The sequence below is a fragment of the Cnephaeus nilssonii genome (genome assembly GCF_951640355.1).
Source record: "Cnephaeus nilssonii genome assembly, chromosome: 2".
NCBI lineage: Eukaryota > Metazoa > Chordata > Mammalia > Chiroptera > Vespertilionidae > Cnephaeus > Cnephaeus nilssonii.
Window position 1 is genome coordinate 55415245 of NC_137073.1, and position 20620 is coordinate 55435864.

Sequence of the window (20620 nt, forward strand, 5' to 3'; positions counted from 1 at the left end):
CTAACCCTTTCATCACATAAGGATGATCTTTAATGTGCTATTAGAAACATTTACTGACCAACATAAATTTTTGCTATCCAGAATAAATGATTTCATGGTGAGTGGGGTGGACTATTGCAATAAAAATAAAAGAAATAATGAACTGTGGATAGCAACCATAATTTAATAAAATCTTAAAGCAAACTAGCAGGGTATGTCTCTTTTTGATTGTTGTAATAACCAGAATTATGGTACTTTAAAAGTGTTTGCTTTACAAACAGTTCTCAATGATATATTTATTTTCTCTCTCCTTACAGTTCAGTAGCATTATTCCCACATTCGATTGAAACAGCCCAACAAGCAGCGAAATGAAATGGACTCTGAAGCAACCTATTGCAATGCTGAAGACAAAGCATCGACTGGAATGGTATATATTTGGACAGTCATAACTATGATATTAAAGGAGACAGACCATGCCTGACTTGCTCTTGATATAACCACAGGCTGGCAACACATTCCTCAAGAGCTGTGCAACCTTCTATCATTCAAGATTCGTGGAGGACAGATGTTTTCCATCAGAGTGATAGTATTTTTACACTGCTTTCATTAAACTGTCATTTCTTAAACTGCTTCAATTTCAGACCCCTTTTATCGCTTTGTTAGTTTAAATGCATCTCTCTGTACCTTGGATGTCAGGGAGGTAGTCCTGACTTTAATTGTGTGTATACTTGCCAAAGACTGGGTCATACACTCTCATACTCTCTCTCTGGAATTATACCTAATTGTGAAGTGAAAGCAATAGTGAAATAAACAGCAGCCTAAAGTTCACTAGTTATTCATGGTATGGAGACTGAGAAATATTATGTATGTATTAAAATGCTTTGAAGTGAAACACTTATGCAACTCACTTTGAAAGAATCAATAATTTTGATATATTAGTGCAGTTGAAAATATTGTTCATTTAACACAAAAATGGATGCAAGTCAGGAAAAATAATATGAATGTTCAAAACCAACAGAGCTATCTGGCAATCTCAGAAAGCACCCTCAATACAATGGAATTAAATAATCCTTTCTAAAATTTACCCTTAATACAAAAGTTTAAAAGCATCCATTGTGTATCATGTTGATATTAAGTGACAATATTTACTTGAATATACTCATGTAAATATTTTATTTTTTATTTTATTTTATTTTATTGTTTGTATGACTTGTGAGGTATAATCTTCAGGACCTTAGTTCAAACACAGATTTACAGGGGGTAATTTATTAATAAAGGATAATTTTAGAGAATGGTGGATGTATCATTGATTACGTATGGGAGCCAATTGATGAGAGAACCTGTAACACCTCAGCTCATTCTAATTTTGTGTTGATTTTCTACCATACCCTTGTGAGAAAATATCAGGAATAAAAATTTGGGGAAGGCTGTCTTAAAATGAAATGAAAATACCCTGAATTTGTGACCTTGTTGTAAATATTTTGGAGAGCTTAAAAGATTGAAATTAAGAGACGACTCTGTAAATGTTAAAAGTTCTGTATTTAAAATTTCTGAAATTAATATAAAGATACTAAGTTACATTCTTGATCACTGTGAAGAGTCGTTATCTGGAAAGTTTTCCACTGACACTCTACTTTTCCTTGTAAATCACACTTTTGGGTTATTATCACAGTTGTGAGTATAGCTGTTAATATGGTCTCTGATTTTTTTGGTAATAAATTTGTATTCCATTACAAGGAACAGACAGTAAATTAGAGGTCAGTTAGATATTATCACAATATGAATTGAGTTCTTTGAAATTCATTTTCTAGACTATACTTTGTTGTGTTGAATGTTTCTGAAAGCGAACAAAATTTTGTGATCCTTGTGTATATTGCGAAGTAGGCACTAAACAAATAATCAAGAAATTATCTCTTTATAAAAAGAAGATGCATTGTCTTCCATACTTATTAAAGTACAACTCATAATATGAAATTTAATTAGACAAACTCAATAATTTACAAAGCTGGTAAAAGAATGATAATGGACAATCACAGCCTAAGTACAGGGATACTATGTACAGATATATTTCATTAATGGAATTAATTTAGAATTGCAATTAAATAGATTACATACTCACCCACACTAGAATTTCATTAAATTAAATAATAATGCTTCATCACCAGGCATCTATTATAGAACCCTCCCCACTGTGGCATATACTAGTATTATACAGTTTCACACATTCAAAATAGACAATTTTGTTAAATTAATCATTCTTTTAAATATTCTCAGGAAGTTTTTATGCTAAACAATTAATAAATCTAAAACATGCAGTTTCCCACAGAGAGAATTGTTCAAGTTGTTCAAAATTTTATAAAATAACCTACCAGTACATATAAAAAGATTTTGAAAATTGTTCTCCTGTGTACTCTGTGTCTAAAGCTAAAACTATTTTGAGTGGGTATATTCAAACATATATAACACTAGAAAAGTTCTGATTTGTATATTTCCTTCATTCATTAACAAACACTTATTGAGTGTTTACTAGGTGTCAAGTCCTGTGCTAGATGCTGGAGACAGAATAAGGAATTAGAAGGCAATATAATACTTGTCCTATTAGATGTTACTATTTGAAACTTGGTAGAAAATTTGAGATGACCAAGATAATTATGAACTGTTATGGTCATGTAATTTTATTTTTCCTTTAAATTAACTTTATCATTTTCATTTTCAGTCATAATTTTATATTGAAAATATTATTTTATGTAATTTTGCATACGTATGTTCTGGTACAGAAATCATACCATCATTTATGCTATACTGAGTCTTTTAAAATATAGTATATTGGACTTGCATATTACCAAAAGTTTTATGCAAGACTGTAATTTTAATAAAACATAGATTTAAAGTAAAAGGGTGTATTCTATGTAACATTTTCTAGTTATGCATTAATTTTATTTGGTCATTATTATTTGAAGTTTTATATTTGATTGAAATAGAGAAATAAAATATTTTTCATGTAATCCAGGATTAAAAGTACTATACATATAATGAAAATCTATTTCAATATTCAATTTTTTCACTTTAGTATATTAATAGTCATTCATGGATATAAAGGCAGATGAAGAGCAGCTATAATACACATATTTTTATGTAATAATTTATACATTTTAACAATAATAAACATTGCAATAAAGATAATGATTGTAGAAGCAAAATCTAATGGTTAATGATTTCTCACATGAATGAAATATTAATTATATTTAAACTAGTGGCCCAGTGTATGAAATTTATGCATGGAGGGGGGGTTCCATCAGCCCTGCCTGCACCCTCTCCAATCAGGGACCCCTTGGGGGATGTCCAACTGCCAGTTTAGGCAGGCTCAGGCCTAAACCGGCAGTTGGACATCCCTCTCACAATCTGGGACCGCTTCCTCTTAACCGCTCACCTGCCTGCCTGCCTGATCACCCTTAACCCCTCTACCTGCCTGCTTGATCGCCCCTAACCTCTCTGCCTGCCTGCCTGATCGCCCCCAACTGCCTCTGCCTCCTGCCTGATCACTCCTAACTGCCCTCCCCTGCTGGCCTGATCTTGACCCAAATGCCCTCCCCTGCCAGCCAATTTGGTTCTGATTGGTTGGTTTTTATGCCAGTCAGCATCAAAAGCTGCGCCTCCTAGGTAGCCATTGGCTCCTCACAGTTCACCCAGATTTGGTTCTGATTGGTCGGTTTCTATGCTAATCAGCATTTCCGGGCCTATTTCTGGGCTTGATCAGAGAGGCAGGGCTGATCAGCAGCCCCTGCGGAGGTCGGGAGAGAAAAAGAGGCACAGCTTCTAGTGAAGTCAGGAGAGAAAGAGAGAGGCAATGGCTGATCAACAGCTGCCATGGAGGCTGCAGATCAGACCCTGCCTCTCTCTTCGGGCCTCTCTCCGGGTCTGATCCGCAGCCCCCTCGGCAGTCAGTGCTAGGTCGCTGCATCTGTAGCAGTGGCAGTCAGTGCTGGGTCACCACGGCAATCCAGTACTGACTGCAGGACTGACTTCTGGTTGGTCAAGCCTTCGGTCGTTTTGGATGTTATGGACCCTGGGTTTTTATATATTAGGATGTTATCTTAAAGTAGTTCATACAAACTAATAATGGAAAATTATACCTTTCCTTCTTTATTTACATTTACTGTGTAAGGATATCATACCTGGCTTTTCAAATCAAAATTCAGAAATGCATAAGGATAATGTAAAGAAAAGTGGGGACTAAAGAGTCCAAGAATTAGTTAATTTTTATCAAGTATTTTCTCCCTTTTATCTTCCTGTCCATTTATTTTTTTAGGGCAATTATCCATAATTTCATTTTTAACCTTTTGCACTCAGATGTCGAGTGTGACTTGACATGGTTAGCATCAGTAGCAGCTCTTTTTATACTCTTTGAATGTATCAATAATTTGAAATACAAAAAAATCCAAATAAATAAGTTTGTATGAAAAGAAACTCCAGTTTTTTATTCAACTGCCGCGCTTTGTAAAATCTGGGGTATTTAAAAAATTAAATCCCGAGTAGAATAAAGGAATTGAGAAAAAAGCAAGCGAGTGCAAAGGGTTAAAGCTATACTAAGTAGCTTTTGAGAAATGAAAACTTTTTCACTGAGTTCTCTTCCACTTCAAGTAAATTATAAGAAATTACTTTTCCTCCCAGGTAATAAGAAAAAAAAAATAAATAAATAAAATGCCCATTTCTTTCACATCAAAGAATACACATGCTAATATTTTATCTTATTCAATCTACTTTATATTTTGATATTAAGTTTTTTGAATTGTATATAAATAATTTATCAGAATAAATTTTAATCCCATTCTGTCTCTTAAAATATATTTTTAACAATTTCAGAGAGGAATGGAGAGGGAGAGAGATAGAAACATCAATGATGAGTGAGAATCATTGATCAGCTGCCTCTGGCAAGCCCCGTGCTGAGGAGTGAGCCTGTAACCCTGGCATGTGACCTGACCTGGGATCAAACCATGACCTCCTGGTTCATAGGTCAATGCTCAACCACTGAGCAACACTGGCTGGGCTAATCCCATTCTTTCAGTTATAAAATGTAGAAACTAACCATTCGTTTAAATAATTCTTAAAAATATCAGTTAATAATTTTAATTTAACCAACCTTCAATATCACATACTATGTGTCTCGATTTTCTCTTAGGTAAAATTTGTTTTTAAAGAGTATTTACCAAGTAGAATATAATCAATCTTTTACTTTTTACATAAGCTATGTTATTTGACCCACATCCATTGTCAGTTACATTTAACCATACATTTACTTTAGTCACATATAAATAAAGATTTTTAACTTAGATGTCAAAAGGTAAATCATACATGTCCAACAATATATATGAATCATACAGAACTAATACAATTTCAACAAAGTTCTAAAATAAGAAACTAAATTTTCTAAATGTTGATTATCAATCTATTATAAATGGGACAGGTATATATATATATATATATATATATATATATATATATATATATATATATAGTTGTAGAAGTGGGCTGTACAGGGTGAAATAAAAAGAGAAAACACTTAGAAGTAAGGCAGACATAGACATGATTCCCAGATCCAGCACTTGCTAGCTCAACAATCAGCAAGTTACTCTCTTAGCCTCAGAGAGAAAATGGAACAGTAAACTCCACTTCACATAATGGTTATGTTTTAAAGGCACCTGGCATATTTAACACTTTTAAAATTTTTATTGTTTTCAGAGAGAAAGGGGGGGGGAGAGAGAGAGGGAGAGAGAGAGAGAGAGAGAGAGAGAGAGAGAGAGAGAGAGAGAAACAACCATGATGAGAGAGAATCATTGATTGGCTCCCTCCTGCGCGCCCCCCACTGGGGATCAAGCCCACAACCCAGGCAGGTGCCCTGACCTGGAATTGAACCTTGACCTCCTGGTTCATAAGGCGATACTCAACCACTGAGCCATGCCGGCCAGACATATTTTATGCTTTTAATAAATGTTAAATTGCTTGATAAAGTTCGTTAGTTTGTCATCTGCACATGAATTTAGCAGATACCACATTAAAAGTATGACTTTAACAAGGAACTTCCACAGACTACAAGTCTTTGTCTCCATACATAATCTAATTTTTTAAATTAAAAAAATAAAAATACTGTAAACTACTGAGGACATAATAACAAATATGCATAAACCACCCTGTGTTCAACATCAACGAATAGATCATATGTTTGTATTTATTTTCTTGTTAATGGACAAATCAGCTGTTTCTAATTTTTACCCTTGTGAACAATGTTGCAATAAATATCCTTGAATATACAAGAGATCCTTTAGGTCAGAAATTTAGGTGGGTTATTGGGAGTCTCAGGGTACACATATTCAATAGCTTCTCTAGTTCCACATACTGGGGCTCAAGAAGACCAAATAATTGAAAATATTTCTGTATAACTGAAAATATTTCTGTCTAGTTAAAAACCTCTAGTATTTGGAAGAAACTGTCCCCTATGCCTCTTATTATTTGCTTATCTTGTGTTAATTCATGCTGCTACAAAAAAAATCTATGCCTATTTAAGAGACTTCTAATATCCTAGTATGGAATTGCTAGATAAAATATAGAATGTCCAGTTAAACTAGAATCTCTGAGAAACAATGACTATTTTAGTATACTGCAAGGGTTATATTGTACTTAAATTATTTGTCACCTGAATATTAAATTAAATGCAGTGCCCTTTCTTTTTATTTGCTAAATTTGCCAATCCTAACAATAAGCCATCCACTGGATGGTGAATAAACAAAAGAACCATCCCTAGTTAGTGGTAGGCTGAAGGGATGTTATTGACCAGGTACCACATAATCAAGCTAGTATTGAATGGGACTATAGTCTCTTCTGTGTCTTTCAGAAGAACTCATTATATTTTATTCAAGTGGAAGTAGACAGATTATATATATATTCCCAACTTTTTCTTATAAAAAGAGATAGAAAACTTTCCACAGTTGTATAGTAAGTGTCACAACATCTTCCTCAACTCAGGATATGTTGCCTTATATTTTCTTGTACAGTGACACATTAAGGTGCTTTTTTTTACAGCTTATTCCTGAGGGTATAACTAAAAGGATCATTACCATCTGCCAACCTTGTCTGTTTCGCCTCCTCAACCCCATGCCCACATTCACTTCTTCTCTGTTCTATGCTGTAAAACTGAACTCTGTTCATTGAATAAAAAGTGGGTGGTGGAACACAAAGTTGCTGTCAGTAAGATGAACTGGCATTATATTAAATAATAAGGAATCTGCAAGTGGGAGAACCCTAAATGATCCACCCAACACCTCATTTCATGATTTAAAAAAAAACGAAGAGGAATTTAATCTAAATTGAATAATCCTCCTTCGAAAATGAGACTCTCTGAATAAGTAGGAACAAAGGGCAGCCAGTGGGTCTTAAGTATTGCAGCTGCCAAAGATGAAATTTCTGCTCCAGGACATATCATTTCACCAGTTAAGTGCTACTTGAACTAAGAGCAATTTCTTAGGTGAAAAGAATTTTGATCCTTTTCTTCTTTTTCCATTATGGAGCTTTGGCATTTCAGCAGTTGGCATACACTACTACACTGTGCTGAAATGTTTCAAAGGTTTTGCAGAAAATATGGAGGGATGCTTTTGTCTATAAAATAAACCATTGGTTTGGACTGGGATTTTTTTTCCCCAGAAGTGAAGTTGATTACTTGGCATCAGTCCTTCAATACAGACACTACTGAAGAAAAAGGGAGTGTGAAAAAAACTAAAGGACATGAAACCCCTGGGGAAATAACGAAGTATAAGTGCTGCAGAGAGCAGCCAGAAATGGAATAATATTTCTTCTGTGAGGACCTCAGTAATAACAACCCATGAGTGATGAGACTTACTGCAAATGGTAAGAGTGCGGTAGAAGAATAAAAAAAATACTCCAATGTGAAGGATACCATTTCACATGCCCTATCTCCTTCCCTTTCTTCACAGATCATTTGAGCTCCTTTTTCATTATTACTCTTTCCAAACAACAATAAATATTCTCAGAGGGCCAAATAGCTGCCACAGACTAAAAGGTACAGCTATGGAAAACTTATCATGTCTTATCTTAGAAAGACCCAAATTTGATGTAAAAATAAATAATAAGCAGCTATAAAACAAAGACAGAAACGCCAATAATGTTGATATGTGGATGATCCACAAAGAAAGGAGAAAGTAATTGTATCCGTGAAGTTGGCTAAGAAAACATTCACATAGGAAGTGTCATTTATGTATACTGCAAAGAGGAGTATGATTTTGTCAGGCTAAGAAGTGGGGAAAGGAAATTCCAACTAAATGGGTCAGCCAAAGCAATATATAACAAATAATCTGATTGTTAAGAAGATTTGCTGTTTATAATGCTGAAACTGGAAAAATATGCTATGGCAAGTTCCTGAGTAGCTTTATAGATCTTATAGAGGAATCTGGATATTATATGAATATAGGGAATACAAAGCAAATGTGAGTATATAAGAAAGGAATGTGATGTGATTCAGTGTGTGTATTTAGTGGCACTGTGAAGAATGGTGAAAGGTAAAAAGTTGGAGGTAATTATATCATTTAGGAAATTATAACTATCCAGTTGAAAGAGATGATGAAAACTCAAATAAGAGAGTGGCAGTATATACAGAGAATTAAAGGTAGATTTACTTAGGACGTAGAATTGGCTATGGTAATGGGTTTAATGGGACAGAACATGGAGACTATTAAGATTTTTCTCTTGCATGAATGGTTATATTCTGATTCCTTAAAAAAAATTTGGTAGATGGGGAAGAAAAATAAATGTTAAATTTTGAATACAGAAATGAATCTACTAGGATTACACTTATTCTTTATACATGTTTGCTAGAAATTTAGCTTTATAATCTTCATAAAAAGTGGAAATAGAGCTATGATTTGGGTAATTAATTAGTTATATCATAGTTATAATTCTTAAGTGTTTTTAATTGTAGGTTTAAAGCCTAAATAGCTGGAAAATATTTAAATACTTTTAGATCACAATTACTAGCCTTATGTAGCTAATTAACAGACTTCAGTGCACCAGGTTTTTAGTTCTGAATATAACTCAATAGAGTGGGATTCTTGGGAGAAATAATAGATTCTGTCCTTGAATGACCTATTAAACTTTACTAATGATGGCAAACAATATATGCTTATAACTTTCAAGTCAATTGCAATTAACAAATTGTTAAAGAAACATAAATTTAATTATGTAAAAGAAGAAACCCTAAACATTTGAATACTTATCTACTCAATTTTACATCCAAGAGAGCATAATAAGACTTTGTTGAAATTTGTAATAAAAAAGTGGTTTTATAAATATTATTTATTTTAAAATTATTTACAGAGGCAGTACAACCTCTGCATTGGAGATAAATAAATTGAAAACTAATACTGTCTCAGAAATGTAACTCCATTTTAACAAAAGTCATCTGCTTTAGGTAATGGAATTAGGACACAAACCACACTCTCTGACTCCAGTCCACTTAGTAAGTATATCACAGCCATCTAAGACTATTCAGAATAATATTTGTTAAATTATCATGTGGTTTCCTCTTGTAATGCCTTTCAAAAGGGAATCTGGTAAGATCTTATAAAAATAAGAATACTTAATACAATCCTGGTGGAAAGAAATAGAAAAAAAGCCAGAAATAATGACCATGAAAACAGAAGAGGAAATATAGTTCAGATTTATGATACAAATTTCTATTAATGAGAGACTCTAAGTATATATAGTCTATGGTCATATTGCAGAGACATTTTAATATCAAGTTAAGGTGTGACTAAATTAATAAAAGGAAAGAGCATTTTAAAAAATATTTTACTAAGATGCATAGTGTTTTCAAAGAAAATCTTATATTGAACTTTAAAATATAAGATACATTAAATTAGAGGTACCTTGGTAGAAACTGGAGTAAGGAAGTAGAATTTTGCCTGCTTACCAGGATAAATGTGAATACATTAAAAATAGATCTTTATGCTACAAAAATCCCTACAAAGTGAAAATGCTCAAATAAAAGTAAAAATATAAAATATTTGTAGCAAATATTTTAGACATAGAGCTACTTATTTAACACAGAAACATGACATGAATTTCTAAAAGAAAAACATAAATGAATAAAGCACAGAATAGATACTCATGCACAAAATATACATTCATTGAAAAGTGCTCAACATAATTAATAAAATTCAAATTAGAACCACACTAGAATGAAATTTTCTCTGATGACTAACAAGTACTAAGAAGTTAAAAATGCACAATAAGGGCATGAAGAAAGAGGCACTGTCATACCACAGGTGAGAGAGTAAGTCTCTGGCTTTGATGGAGCAACTGGACAATTAATTAAATTTAAAAGGTGTTTGACCTTTAATCTAATAATTCCTCTTCAAAAATTTATCATACATATATACATGCTTTTACTGGGTACCAAGATATATGTATAAATTTAATCATTATATCATTTTTTACTAACATAAAATCCTAGAAAGAGGGCTCCTTTTTATTTCATTATGTACATCAAAACCAGAAATGCAAGGCTGTCTTTAAAATTCTAAATCTATAAATACTTTGTTTTGTAATATTCTCAATGATATACAATAAGTAAATTTTTTAAAATATATTTTATTGATTTTTTACAGAGAGGAAGAGAGAGGGATAGAAAGTTAGAAACATCGATGAGAGAGAAACATCGGATCAGCTGCCTCTTGCACACCCCCCACTGGGGATGTGCCCGCAACCAAGGTACATGCCCTTGACCGGAATCGAACCTGGGACCCTTGAGTCCGCAGGCCGACGCTCTATCCACTGAGCCAAACCGGTTTCGGCATAAGTAAATTTTTAAAAACATAAGCCCTGTGCATCATATTCTCCTATTTGTGTAGTTATAATTTTACAAAAAGCATAACTATTCCATTTACTACAATATGGGAAAACAAGTCTCACAATCATTAAACAACAACCCCAATGCCACAGAGCACTTAAAGGAGTATTTATCAAAAGTTATTCTTGACCACTATGATCAGATTTCTATTATTATAATGTGTATTTATGAGTCCACTCTAGACTTGGTTTTTGGAATCCCTAAGATCAAAGCCAAGGGACATACATTTGAACAAGCATCTAATATCTTGTGTGTGTGTGTTTGTGTGTGTGTGTGTGTGTGTGTGTGTGTGTGTGTGTTTAAGAACAACTGCATTATAGAAGAACAAAACAAAAGCAACATTGTTTGAGCAGCAGGGATGCCAATATTATTAAATAAGCTTGTACATACTGGAAATGGGGTATTGTATTTTATAATAAGTTTCATATGAAATTTGAAGCAATTATCTGTTTTTCTTTGGTCAAATTGACTTAAAATAATATAAATATCTACTACAGGAGGACTGTGAGGACTAAGTGATGTCATTAATGTATCACGCATATGGAAATTTCCCTATTTAACAGTTACAATTATTCTTTGGAAAAATGCATAATTTTAGAATAACTATTATTATATTTTGTATATTTCCCTCTCGGAAATCCAGTCAAATGCAAAACCTTATTCATAATGATTCAAAAGTTCAGGCATATAAAATAAAATAAAATCTGTCTTTTAAAACTGTGTTAGATAATTACAAATAACTGAGTGAAACAGGAGACAAACCCTCTCATGCCTAAAAGTAGCAGCTGCAGTGTTGGCTTGTTACCTAAACATAAGTTTAGAAAACTATTTCATGACACTCTAAAATTGTGAATTAGAATGAGACATTTTATGTTTATTTTATCTGTTACTGGCATACTTCCTGTTACGTACTTAGTGTTCACATTCTCATTCCTATGTCTTGTAGGGCTCTTGGAGGTTCAGAAGCCTTTCGTTTAAGGTTCATAAGAATTGGAGATTTTGTGCCTGAGTCTCCACAGGGTTTTCACAGTAGACACGCAATGACTTGGTACGAAAATTTAAAACAAATAAATAGAAAGCACACCTCCATGTGAGATTAACTGGATCCTTGTATATCAGGAATGACGCCAATAGGTTCTAACATTCCTATATCTTGGTAGATATACAGACTGTGGTGCAATGTTGCAAAATACAGCAGCAGGACAGAATGTTTATTTTTATTCTATCATCTATTCTAAAACACACAGTTGATGTGTCCATACTTGCAGGATGTTCGTATCAAAATTATGTAAAGTTAAAATAGGAAGGCCACCTAAAACAACAAATCAAAGCAGTGGATTATTCTAATATAATGTGACGAGGAGACTGAGTTGGGTCACTGGAGGCTGACCCATATGTATCTGAAATATTTTGCTGACAGAACATGCAGGTCCAGAACTGGAGAAGAACTTTTGGCAGCACTTCTTATAAAACCTAGGGAGAGGTAAAGTTTAAACTGTTAGGACCAAGTCTGACTCTGTGAGAACTGAACCTATTGCTGCTTAATGGGGAATGAAGCAGCTGAACCAACAGTTACCTTGTACACTCAGAAAGGAACTCCTCAGGTCTGATTGTGATCTACATCTGGGGAAAACTACTCATCTTACCATTTCCATATAAATTAAGAAGCAAATCCTTCTTACTTTCACTAACACAACTTACAGTTCCAGTCACAATATAGAAACTGTATCACTATAAAGTCAAAAAGAAAAAAGGAAAAAAACTATTTAAGAAAACTGACCATATGTATATACATTTTAGGCATTGGGCAATAATCAATATCAATTTAGTACCACAATCTATGAGAGAAGATAAACTTAGAATATGAAGCGAGCATTAACAACAGCTTTCTCCTTGAAAGAAGTGTCCACATCTTAGTGTGGGGAAAGAGAGGCCAATGAGAGAGATTGCAATGGGCAGAGGAGGTAGCTATGCCATAAACAAGAAGCCTTTGAGGGCTCCAGTCCTGGTGAGAAGGGTTCAGAGAAACAGTCCCCGGTATCTGTGCATGCCTAGCACACTAGAGCCACTTGAAAGCCAGGAAATGTGTACATATTTTAAAGGCAATAGAAAGCTGAGAGATGGAGTTTGGAATTCAAGCCCAGCCAGAACAAAGTGACCCTGGAGCACATTCTGGACCTTCAGGTAAAACTCCAGAAGGACCATAAATTACTAATAAAAAGCACACCCAAGGAGTGATATTTTTAACTCCAGAATGAAGGAGAACCTGAAATAAACTAGCTCTGAAAATATTAAATAAAGCCTTTATAGGATAAAGGTACTCTACTAGGAATTTAAAGTGCATGACAGAAGATAATTTATTAATTTTTTTTTGTAAAAGATATCAGATTCCAGTATTCTATAATGTATAATATTTAAATCTAGCAAACAAACAAAAAGTCTAGTTATGGGACTTACGGCACGCCACCTTCTGGCACTCCATTTTCAGCCGTTAGGCAAGGAGTGCCTTGCTACCTCATTTTATGTAACTAGCATAATGTTGCTACAAACACCAATAGTCAAAAGAAAGAAAAATTAGACACAAAAATTCTTAAAAATATATTAACAGATTTAATTCAGTGATATATCAAGTAGTTAATACCTGATAATAAAGTGGGATTTACTTATGGAAACATATTCCTTATAATTCTCCATATTAATGGGATAATGGATAAAAAAATAAAAGAGCCAGAAAAAATCATTTGCTGAAATCCAACATCATTCCATGGTTAATAATTATATACTCATGAAACAGGAAATAGAAGAGAACTTTTTAAATAAGACAATCTATCTACCAAAATATCTGTATCTGACATTACACTGAAAGATGAAGCGTTAATGCTTTCTCACAAGGTGAAAAATTGGATCTACTATTAGCACTACTATTCAAATTTTACTAAATGTTCTAGCTATTAAAGTCAGATAAGAAAAAAAAATTAAACTAAACTGATTTTACTTTTAAATGACGTAAATTTTGCCACATGTAGGTCAACATACCAAAAGTAATGTAGATATAACATGCATTCATACAAGAATTTATACATATGATTACATATGCATATATATATATATGAATCAAGGAAATGAAATATCAGTTATACTTGTCCACAAAAATATCAATATAAAAAGTAAATAAAATTGGAATATACAGAAAACTACTGAGAGAAACTCAGTATCAAAATCAATGCACATCAAACCACATGAGTGGACTGAAAGATTGGGTATCTCTATGATGTATACTCTTTCCAAATTGATATATAGTTCAACACAACCCTAGAAACCTTTTTTTTAATTGACAAGCAGATTGCAAGCTCTACATAGAAATGTAAAGGATTTCAAATAACCAAAAGCAATATTGAAAAAGAGAGTATAAAAGTGAAGGGATTTCACTATCATAGTTCAAGTCATTTCCACTGGTTGGAAATCATGTAAGAAAAAAAATATATATATAAAATTTAATTGCAAGCAAGTAGTCCACTCCAATTTATTTGGGGGGGTATTTTTAATAATTTAAATAAATTATATAGAAGAAAATAAACCTCAATTGCTCTTTTGTATCGTAACAAAAAATTAAAATTAAAGATAAATTAAAAGCAAATTGTAAAAAAACAAAAGAAAAAAATCAGAATGTAATATTGGAGACTTCATGATTTACTAAAGGTAAAGGTTTACTATACGGAACCCTAAAATCAATTACCACAAAATAAAAGGTTGATGAACTTTATTAAAGGAATGTATTACACTTAAATGTTTCTGCTAACTAAGGGTAGGGTAGTTAACTGTCTTGGGGTTTCCCAGAATGGGGCATTTTAGTGCTAACACTGGGACGGTCTTCCGGCAAACCAGAATGAATGATCATCCTACCTTTATACAGGATAAATTGTCCGTGTGACTTTTTTTTTTTTTTTACCAAAAAGAATAATATGGAAAGGATGTTATGTGACTTTCAAAGCTAGATCATAAAAGGCGATTCAGTTTCCGCCTTGCTCACATGAACACTGGCACTGGAGCTCAGGGGAGCAGTCTGCCTTTAGGCTACCATGCTGGGAGGGCGCTACTCTAGTCCACCTGGCGAGGTCACTTGAATAAACCCTGAAACTGCATAAAAAAAGAGATGTCCAGTACAGCCCCTGGCTGTTCCAGTCACCTGCTCTTCCAGCTCTATCCACCATCTGACTGCAATTTAAAGAGAGTCCTGAAGCCAGACTATGCTGCCAGTACATTCCCAAATTCCTGACTCATAGAAACTGTGAGAGATAATAAAATGATCCTTGTTAAGCCCTTAAGTTTTGGAGTCAGTGTTTAGGCAGCAGCAGTAACTGGAACAGTAACGAATTTTAAAAGTACTCAAAGAAGTTTTCCATATATTTTTATCATATCCCAGCCTTATTTTTGTCCAAATGACATATTAAATGAAAAAATTAAGAAAAATAGGTATAATATGATACCATATGTATGCGTGCATATGTACATGAGTGAATGACATTTTGATGTGATCTCTGACCACAATTTTTATACTATGTATGTATATAATGTTTAATTTAAAAATGTTTACATATATTATTTGCATAATTTTTCAATGAACTTATTTTTAATGAGAAAACCTTTTGGTGTGAACTAAAACATAAAGGTTAAATAGAAACAGCTACAGAAAAGGCTTTTCAAGGAAAAGCTAAAATAAAATTTATATCTTAAATATATGTTTTTGCCATTTTCTAATGAAAGATAATGAATGAGCTATTTTGCAGTTTATCATTATGGTGTTCCTTTGCTTATTATTGGTGTGAATTACTAGTTCACATGATTAAGCTAAGCAATAATTTAGGCAATCACAAATAAAATGTTTTATCTAATTCTTTCATTGATTCTCAGTTTATAAGTACTCAAGTTAAACACTGAAATAGTTTACTAGTGAAGCTCTATTTTCTTAAACAATGAACGAACAGTCTTCAAACTGGAGAAATATTAAAGTAGAAAGTAAAAATATACTATATAAGGGATTTTGAAGTGCATACCCACAAGATCCTTTTCCATAAGTATTAAGTGTAATAATTTATGTAATTTATTATTAATTTTAAATTTAATACCTTAATATCAAAGAGTGTTAGCATCACTTTAATAATACTTATAATCTATGAATATTTTTAAAACATAACTTATAGAATGTTTTAATAAAATGCCTAAGTTTGTTCAGAAACAATACAGGAATATTGCCTTCACATTTTAACCACATTCTAGATCTAGTCTCCATCACTGCTTTTTACTTTTGTGTTGTGGTAAGAGGGACTTGTGTGGAAATGAAGAGGTAATCCAGCAATGGTTCCTCTACTCTACAATGACAGTTTTGGAAGGAAGAGGAACCTGAACTACCCAGAAAGAAATAATAACAGAGATAACCTTGGAAATACCAAGTTTTGGAAACCTTTTTGGTATGCATCAAAAATAAGTGAGATCAGCTGAATAAATTGCCAACATTAGTCATGTTTTCATAGCCTCCCCTGTGCACAATTGCTAAATTATACAAATCAAGATAGAAAACAAACAACCACATCCAGTAATTTATGCTCACCTATTTTAATTATTTTATGTCTAATGCTGGAATGCCTAAGCTCAACAATTACAACAGATCATAGATGTCTTGGCAAAATAGCATAGCAATGTTACTCTCCAGATGCAAGTTATAAAAAGTTTAAACATTAAACTCACAGTTTCCCTCTTTCCTTTATATTCCGTATTTTCTTGATGGAGCTGACTGTGAAATAGACTGGACCTCTGTTGTGCCTAGAAGAAAAAGAAAATTACTGACTACAGAGAAATCATAATTGAATGGGAAAAAAATAACTCCTTTTGCTATACTAAAGGTATTAAAAAAGCAAATAAACTGTATTATTGTTTGAACATTTCTCTTATATGCATCTACATATTTGTTTTATTAATAAATAATTATTCTATTAATTTGCCCATTCAGATTTTAAACAGTTCTGAAATAAGATTTTTTTTCATAATGTTCAACATAGTTCTACAAGGAAAAATATTTTATTGACTATTAGAAGAAATATACTTAAAAATGTTATTCAGTCCATTTTAAAACTGCCCTCATCCAAAATCAATTTATACTCTACAAATAAATGAAAAAGAAGACCAAAAATCCCCAGAAGCTCTTTTTTAGACTTCAGCTTTGTAGCAGAACTTAAAAACATATGAAGACAAAAAACAAAAAAAACAGTGATCCCTCTTGAACTTATTTTTGTGTGTGACCCACTTCCATCCTTCTGAGACATTCTCCTCCCTAACTTCAGTTTTAGTCCCCATGCTTATTTTGTTATCTCAGATAAAGCAGTCTATGAAGTCTCAAAGCTATTAGGACTCAGGACTAGTTTTCAAGACAGGCTTTGCTTGTAAAAAACAGCTGTCAAAAGTGACAAGGTACAATTGTTAAAATGTCTGAAATAAAGGCTAAATAAATGCCTACATATAAAGTGGTATTTTTCTAAAATAAAGGCTAAGTAAATGCCTACATATAAAGTGGTATATTTCTGCTATACCTAAACAGATCACTTTCTCTCCATTCATGTTGCTGGACTCAATGTGTCAGCTGTCTCATTCTTATTAAAATGAAGTATTAGTGCAATGCTACAGATCATCAGTGAAATCCCCAGGAAACTGCCTACACTATTTAAGATACACAGAAGAACCACTTTATAATGTTAGTATTGCGAAAAGAATACCCAGTGATCATTTTACTGGCTGAACACATTATGGTGGGTTTTATTTGGAGTGTACGATCACATATTTTCAATGGGTTTTGATTCATATTCACACTCAGTATTTAATTCTAGTGTAGGGGTTTAGTATCTAAATAATAATGTTTACATATCTTAGTTTGAAAATTCATAGAGGAGCATAAAGCCTACATTCAAGAATGGTGGTTGATAAAAAGAAAACTTAAAAATAAAATTCTGGGACAGAACAGAATAAAGGAACTCAATGGGAACCTCTACCACTGTCATCAAGTAATCTACAATGGTAGGCAAAATGGTGTGGAAAACTTAGAGAAATGTCAAAATAATACAGGCATCAGAAAAGAGTTTTATATCTTAAAATCCAAGCCTTAGTAGATTAGGTCCCTGAGAAACATCCCTGGTATATGTAAAGGCAATGACAGACAGGGAATCATGATCAAAAGTAAAATGGGAAGCAGATGGACAAACTGATCCATCATTCTGGACTACAGAAGGGAGACTGTGTTTCTCAGGGAACACAGCCCTAAGAGTAGAGTTAACCCCAGTGGTGTACAAGGACCCCTAGGACTAAAGACAATGACCCCCTCCCATCACAAAGGCGGGAGGGGAGGGGCCCACTTGGCAAGTGTTCTTAGGATGAAGCAGTATTTCCTTATGCCTATGAAACGTAAAAGAAGCTGAAGCAACATCACTGGTAAGAGGTCCTTTAGGTAGAAACTGGATGGAAAGTTCTCATTATATTCATTATCTTGCATAATAACTGTATTCCCACTTTGTGGGACACACTTTGGAGGGGTAACCCTTACTAAAGAGACACAGAACATTCCGAGTCTGTCTCTATTTTAGTAAAATTTCTATTCATTAGCTGAATACTGAATGCGAATTTATTTTCCTTTGAATATTATCATTTCTCCATTATATATGGGCATAACATATGTGTATAACTCAATATCATCAATACCATTTTATCTTGTTCTTCAAGCTCCAGAAACAAAATTCCACTTGTGCAAGTGAATTAGCGAGCAATATATATAAAAACTTAATTTGGAGAGGACACAGAGGAAATACTTCTATCATATACACAGAATAAACAATGTACTTAAGTCACAACTCCTTCTTTAACACCACTGCCATCGGAGGGTTTCTGCTCTCTGTCTGCACCTCCTTGCACAATGCCGCACCTTCCACTCCCCCCAAGTGGCCACGGCCCTTTGCTTTTCCCCAAGGCTCCCTCTCACCTGGCACTCTAATTTCCACAAGTCTCTTTGCATTTCTCCCACTACAAAGCGATTTTTAAATGACAGTGTTAAAAACAGAAAACATTCTCCATATATTTCACATGAAAGCTTTTTAATGATTATGCTATATAATAAAAATTCATTTTGCCTATGTTAGAAATGGCTATTTGTACTTCTTAATAGGCTGTATTGTTATTTGATAGTATCCATCAATAATTTCAGATAAAAAGACTTTGGAGCATCATACCATTACAATTTGAAGGAGCCCACCTTGAGTGATGAGTACATTTTGATAATAGCACGTGTCACAGTGAAATTATACCAGTACACTTTGTAAAGCTGCCCCATGGCACACTAGTTAGTAAACCTGATTTTTTAAAGAACTTCCACTCATGTATATATTTTTTGAAAACTTGGATTTCCTCGCAGAAGAGTACATTAAATTCAAACATACCTATAGCTAAGTACATAAAAGGCGGGAACAATGGAAAAAGTACAAAGAGTCTCCTCTTTCTGGGATCATATCCTGGTGCTTTTGCCCCCTGCACCGTCCTGCAATATTCCACCTACCATATAAATCTGTGCTTATGATGTTTGTTCTTTAAAAGCTTTCTATGAGCAGCTCTTCCTTTTCGACTTTCATGATAGGACCTTTTACAACCTTTCCAGGAACAGCTAAATAAATGAAAACTTTTTCATTTCTTCTTTGGTCTGCAAAAATAGCTCTTGTTGATGATGAAAAGTGCAACCTCCCAAATTTCTCATTTTTCCATGAAGCAAAAGGTTTACTTTCTGAAGGTTTCACAAGTGCTATGAATCACTGTATTTATCTTCCCTCTGGCTGTAGAAAAATGGGTGGCAATTTAAGCCCAGGCCTTGCATGTGTCTCTAAATACAGAGCCATGGCCATGACAAGGTTTACTTATTTTGACCTAGACTCTAATTTTACTTTCATAAAAAAAGCATTCTTAATTGTAGTTACAGTTGTATATTCTTATTGTCAAAAGAAACAGAAAATACAGCTTAGCAAATCATTCACGCCTAATCTCCAGATATAAAAAACCTAACAGGTGCAACTAAAAATAAAACTATTTTTTTTAATTTTCATATCAATTTATTTGGGATGACATTGGTAAATAATATTATATAGGTTTCAGGTGTACAATTCTATAATACATGATCTGTATATTGTATTGTGCTCACCACCCCAAATCAAAATATAACTCCAATTTATTGAAGTACTATATTTTATGTTTAAGATGACTTATGTTCAATAATGCATTTTCAATCACTGATTATAATTACATATAACAGTGAGGATTTTCAAAAAGATATTTCCTTTTAAAGTATCAGGAAAATGCCACAAAATTGTTTTTTATCCCAATAATTTATTGCAATTTCACTGATATACTCACAATTTTCTGAAATGTCATTGAAGGTTAAGTCTTAAGAGAGAAAAAACAACAATGTGAGTGGGGCTTTTCATTTTATTGTATACAAATAAAACTTTAAAAAAGTATTTAACATTACTGCCATTTATTATATATATATGTATATATATATATATATATATATATATATATACATATATATATTTAAAATGAATGGCTGTTGTTTAAGCAATTTAAATTATCACTTGTTTGTAATAAGCCCTGTATTTTTGGGGGAAAATTTATAATTATTAAAATATATACATATTCATAAAT

General features: G+C 33.1%; 1 protein-coding gene across 5 annotated transcripts in view; it reads right to left on the reverse strand.

Moving 5' to 3' along the window:
* LOC307108733 (uncharacterized protein) overlaps nt 1–20620 on the reverse strand; it is an 823426-nt gene that overhangs the window by 153114 nt on the left and 649692 nt on the right. For all 5 annotated transcript variants that reach the window (XM_079786886.1, XM_079786881.1, XM_079786883.1 and 2 more), the window contains one exon: nt 16640–16714. The gene's annotated coding sequence lies outside the window, so the exon portion shown is untranslated. The remainder of the gene's footprint in view (nt 1–16639; nt 16715–20620) is intronic.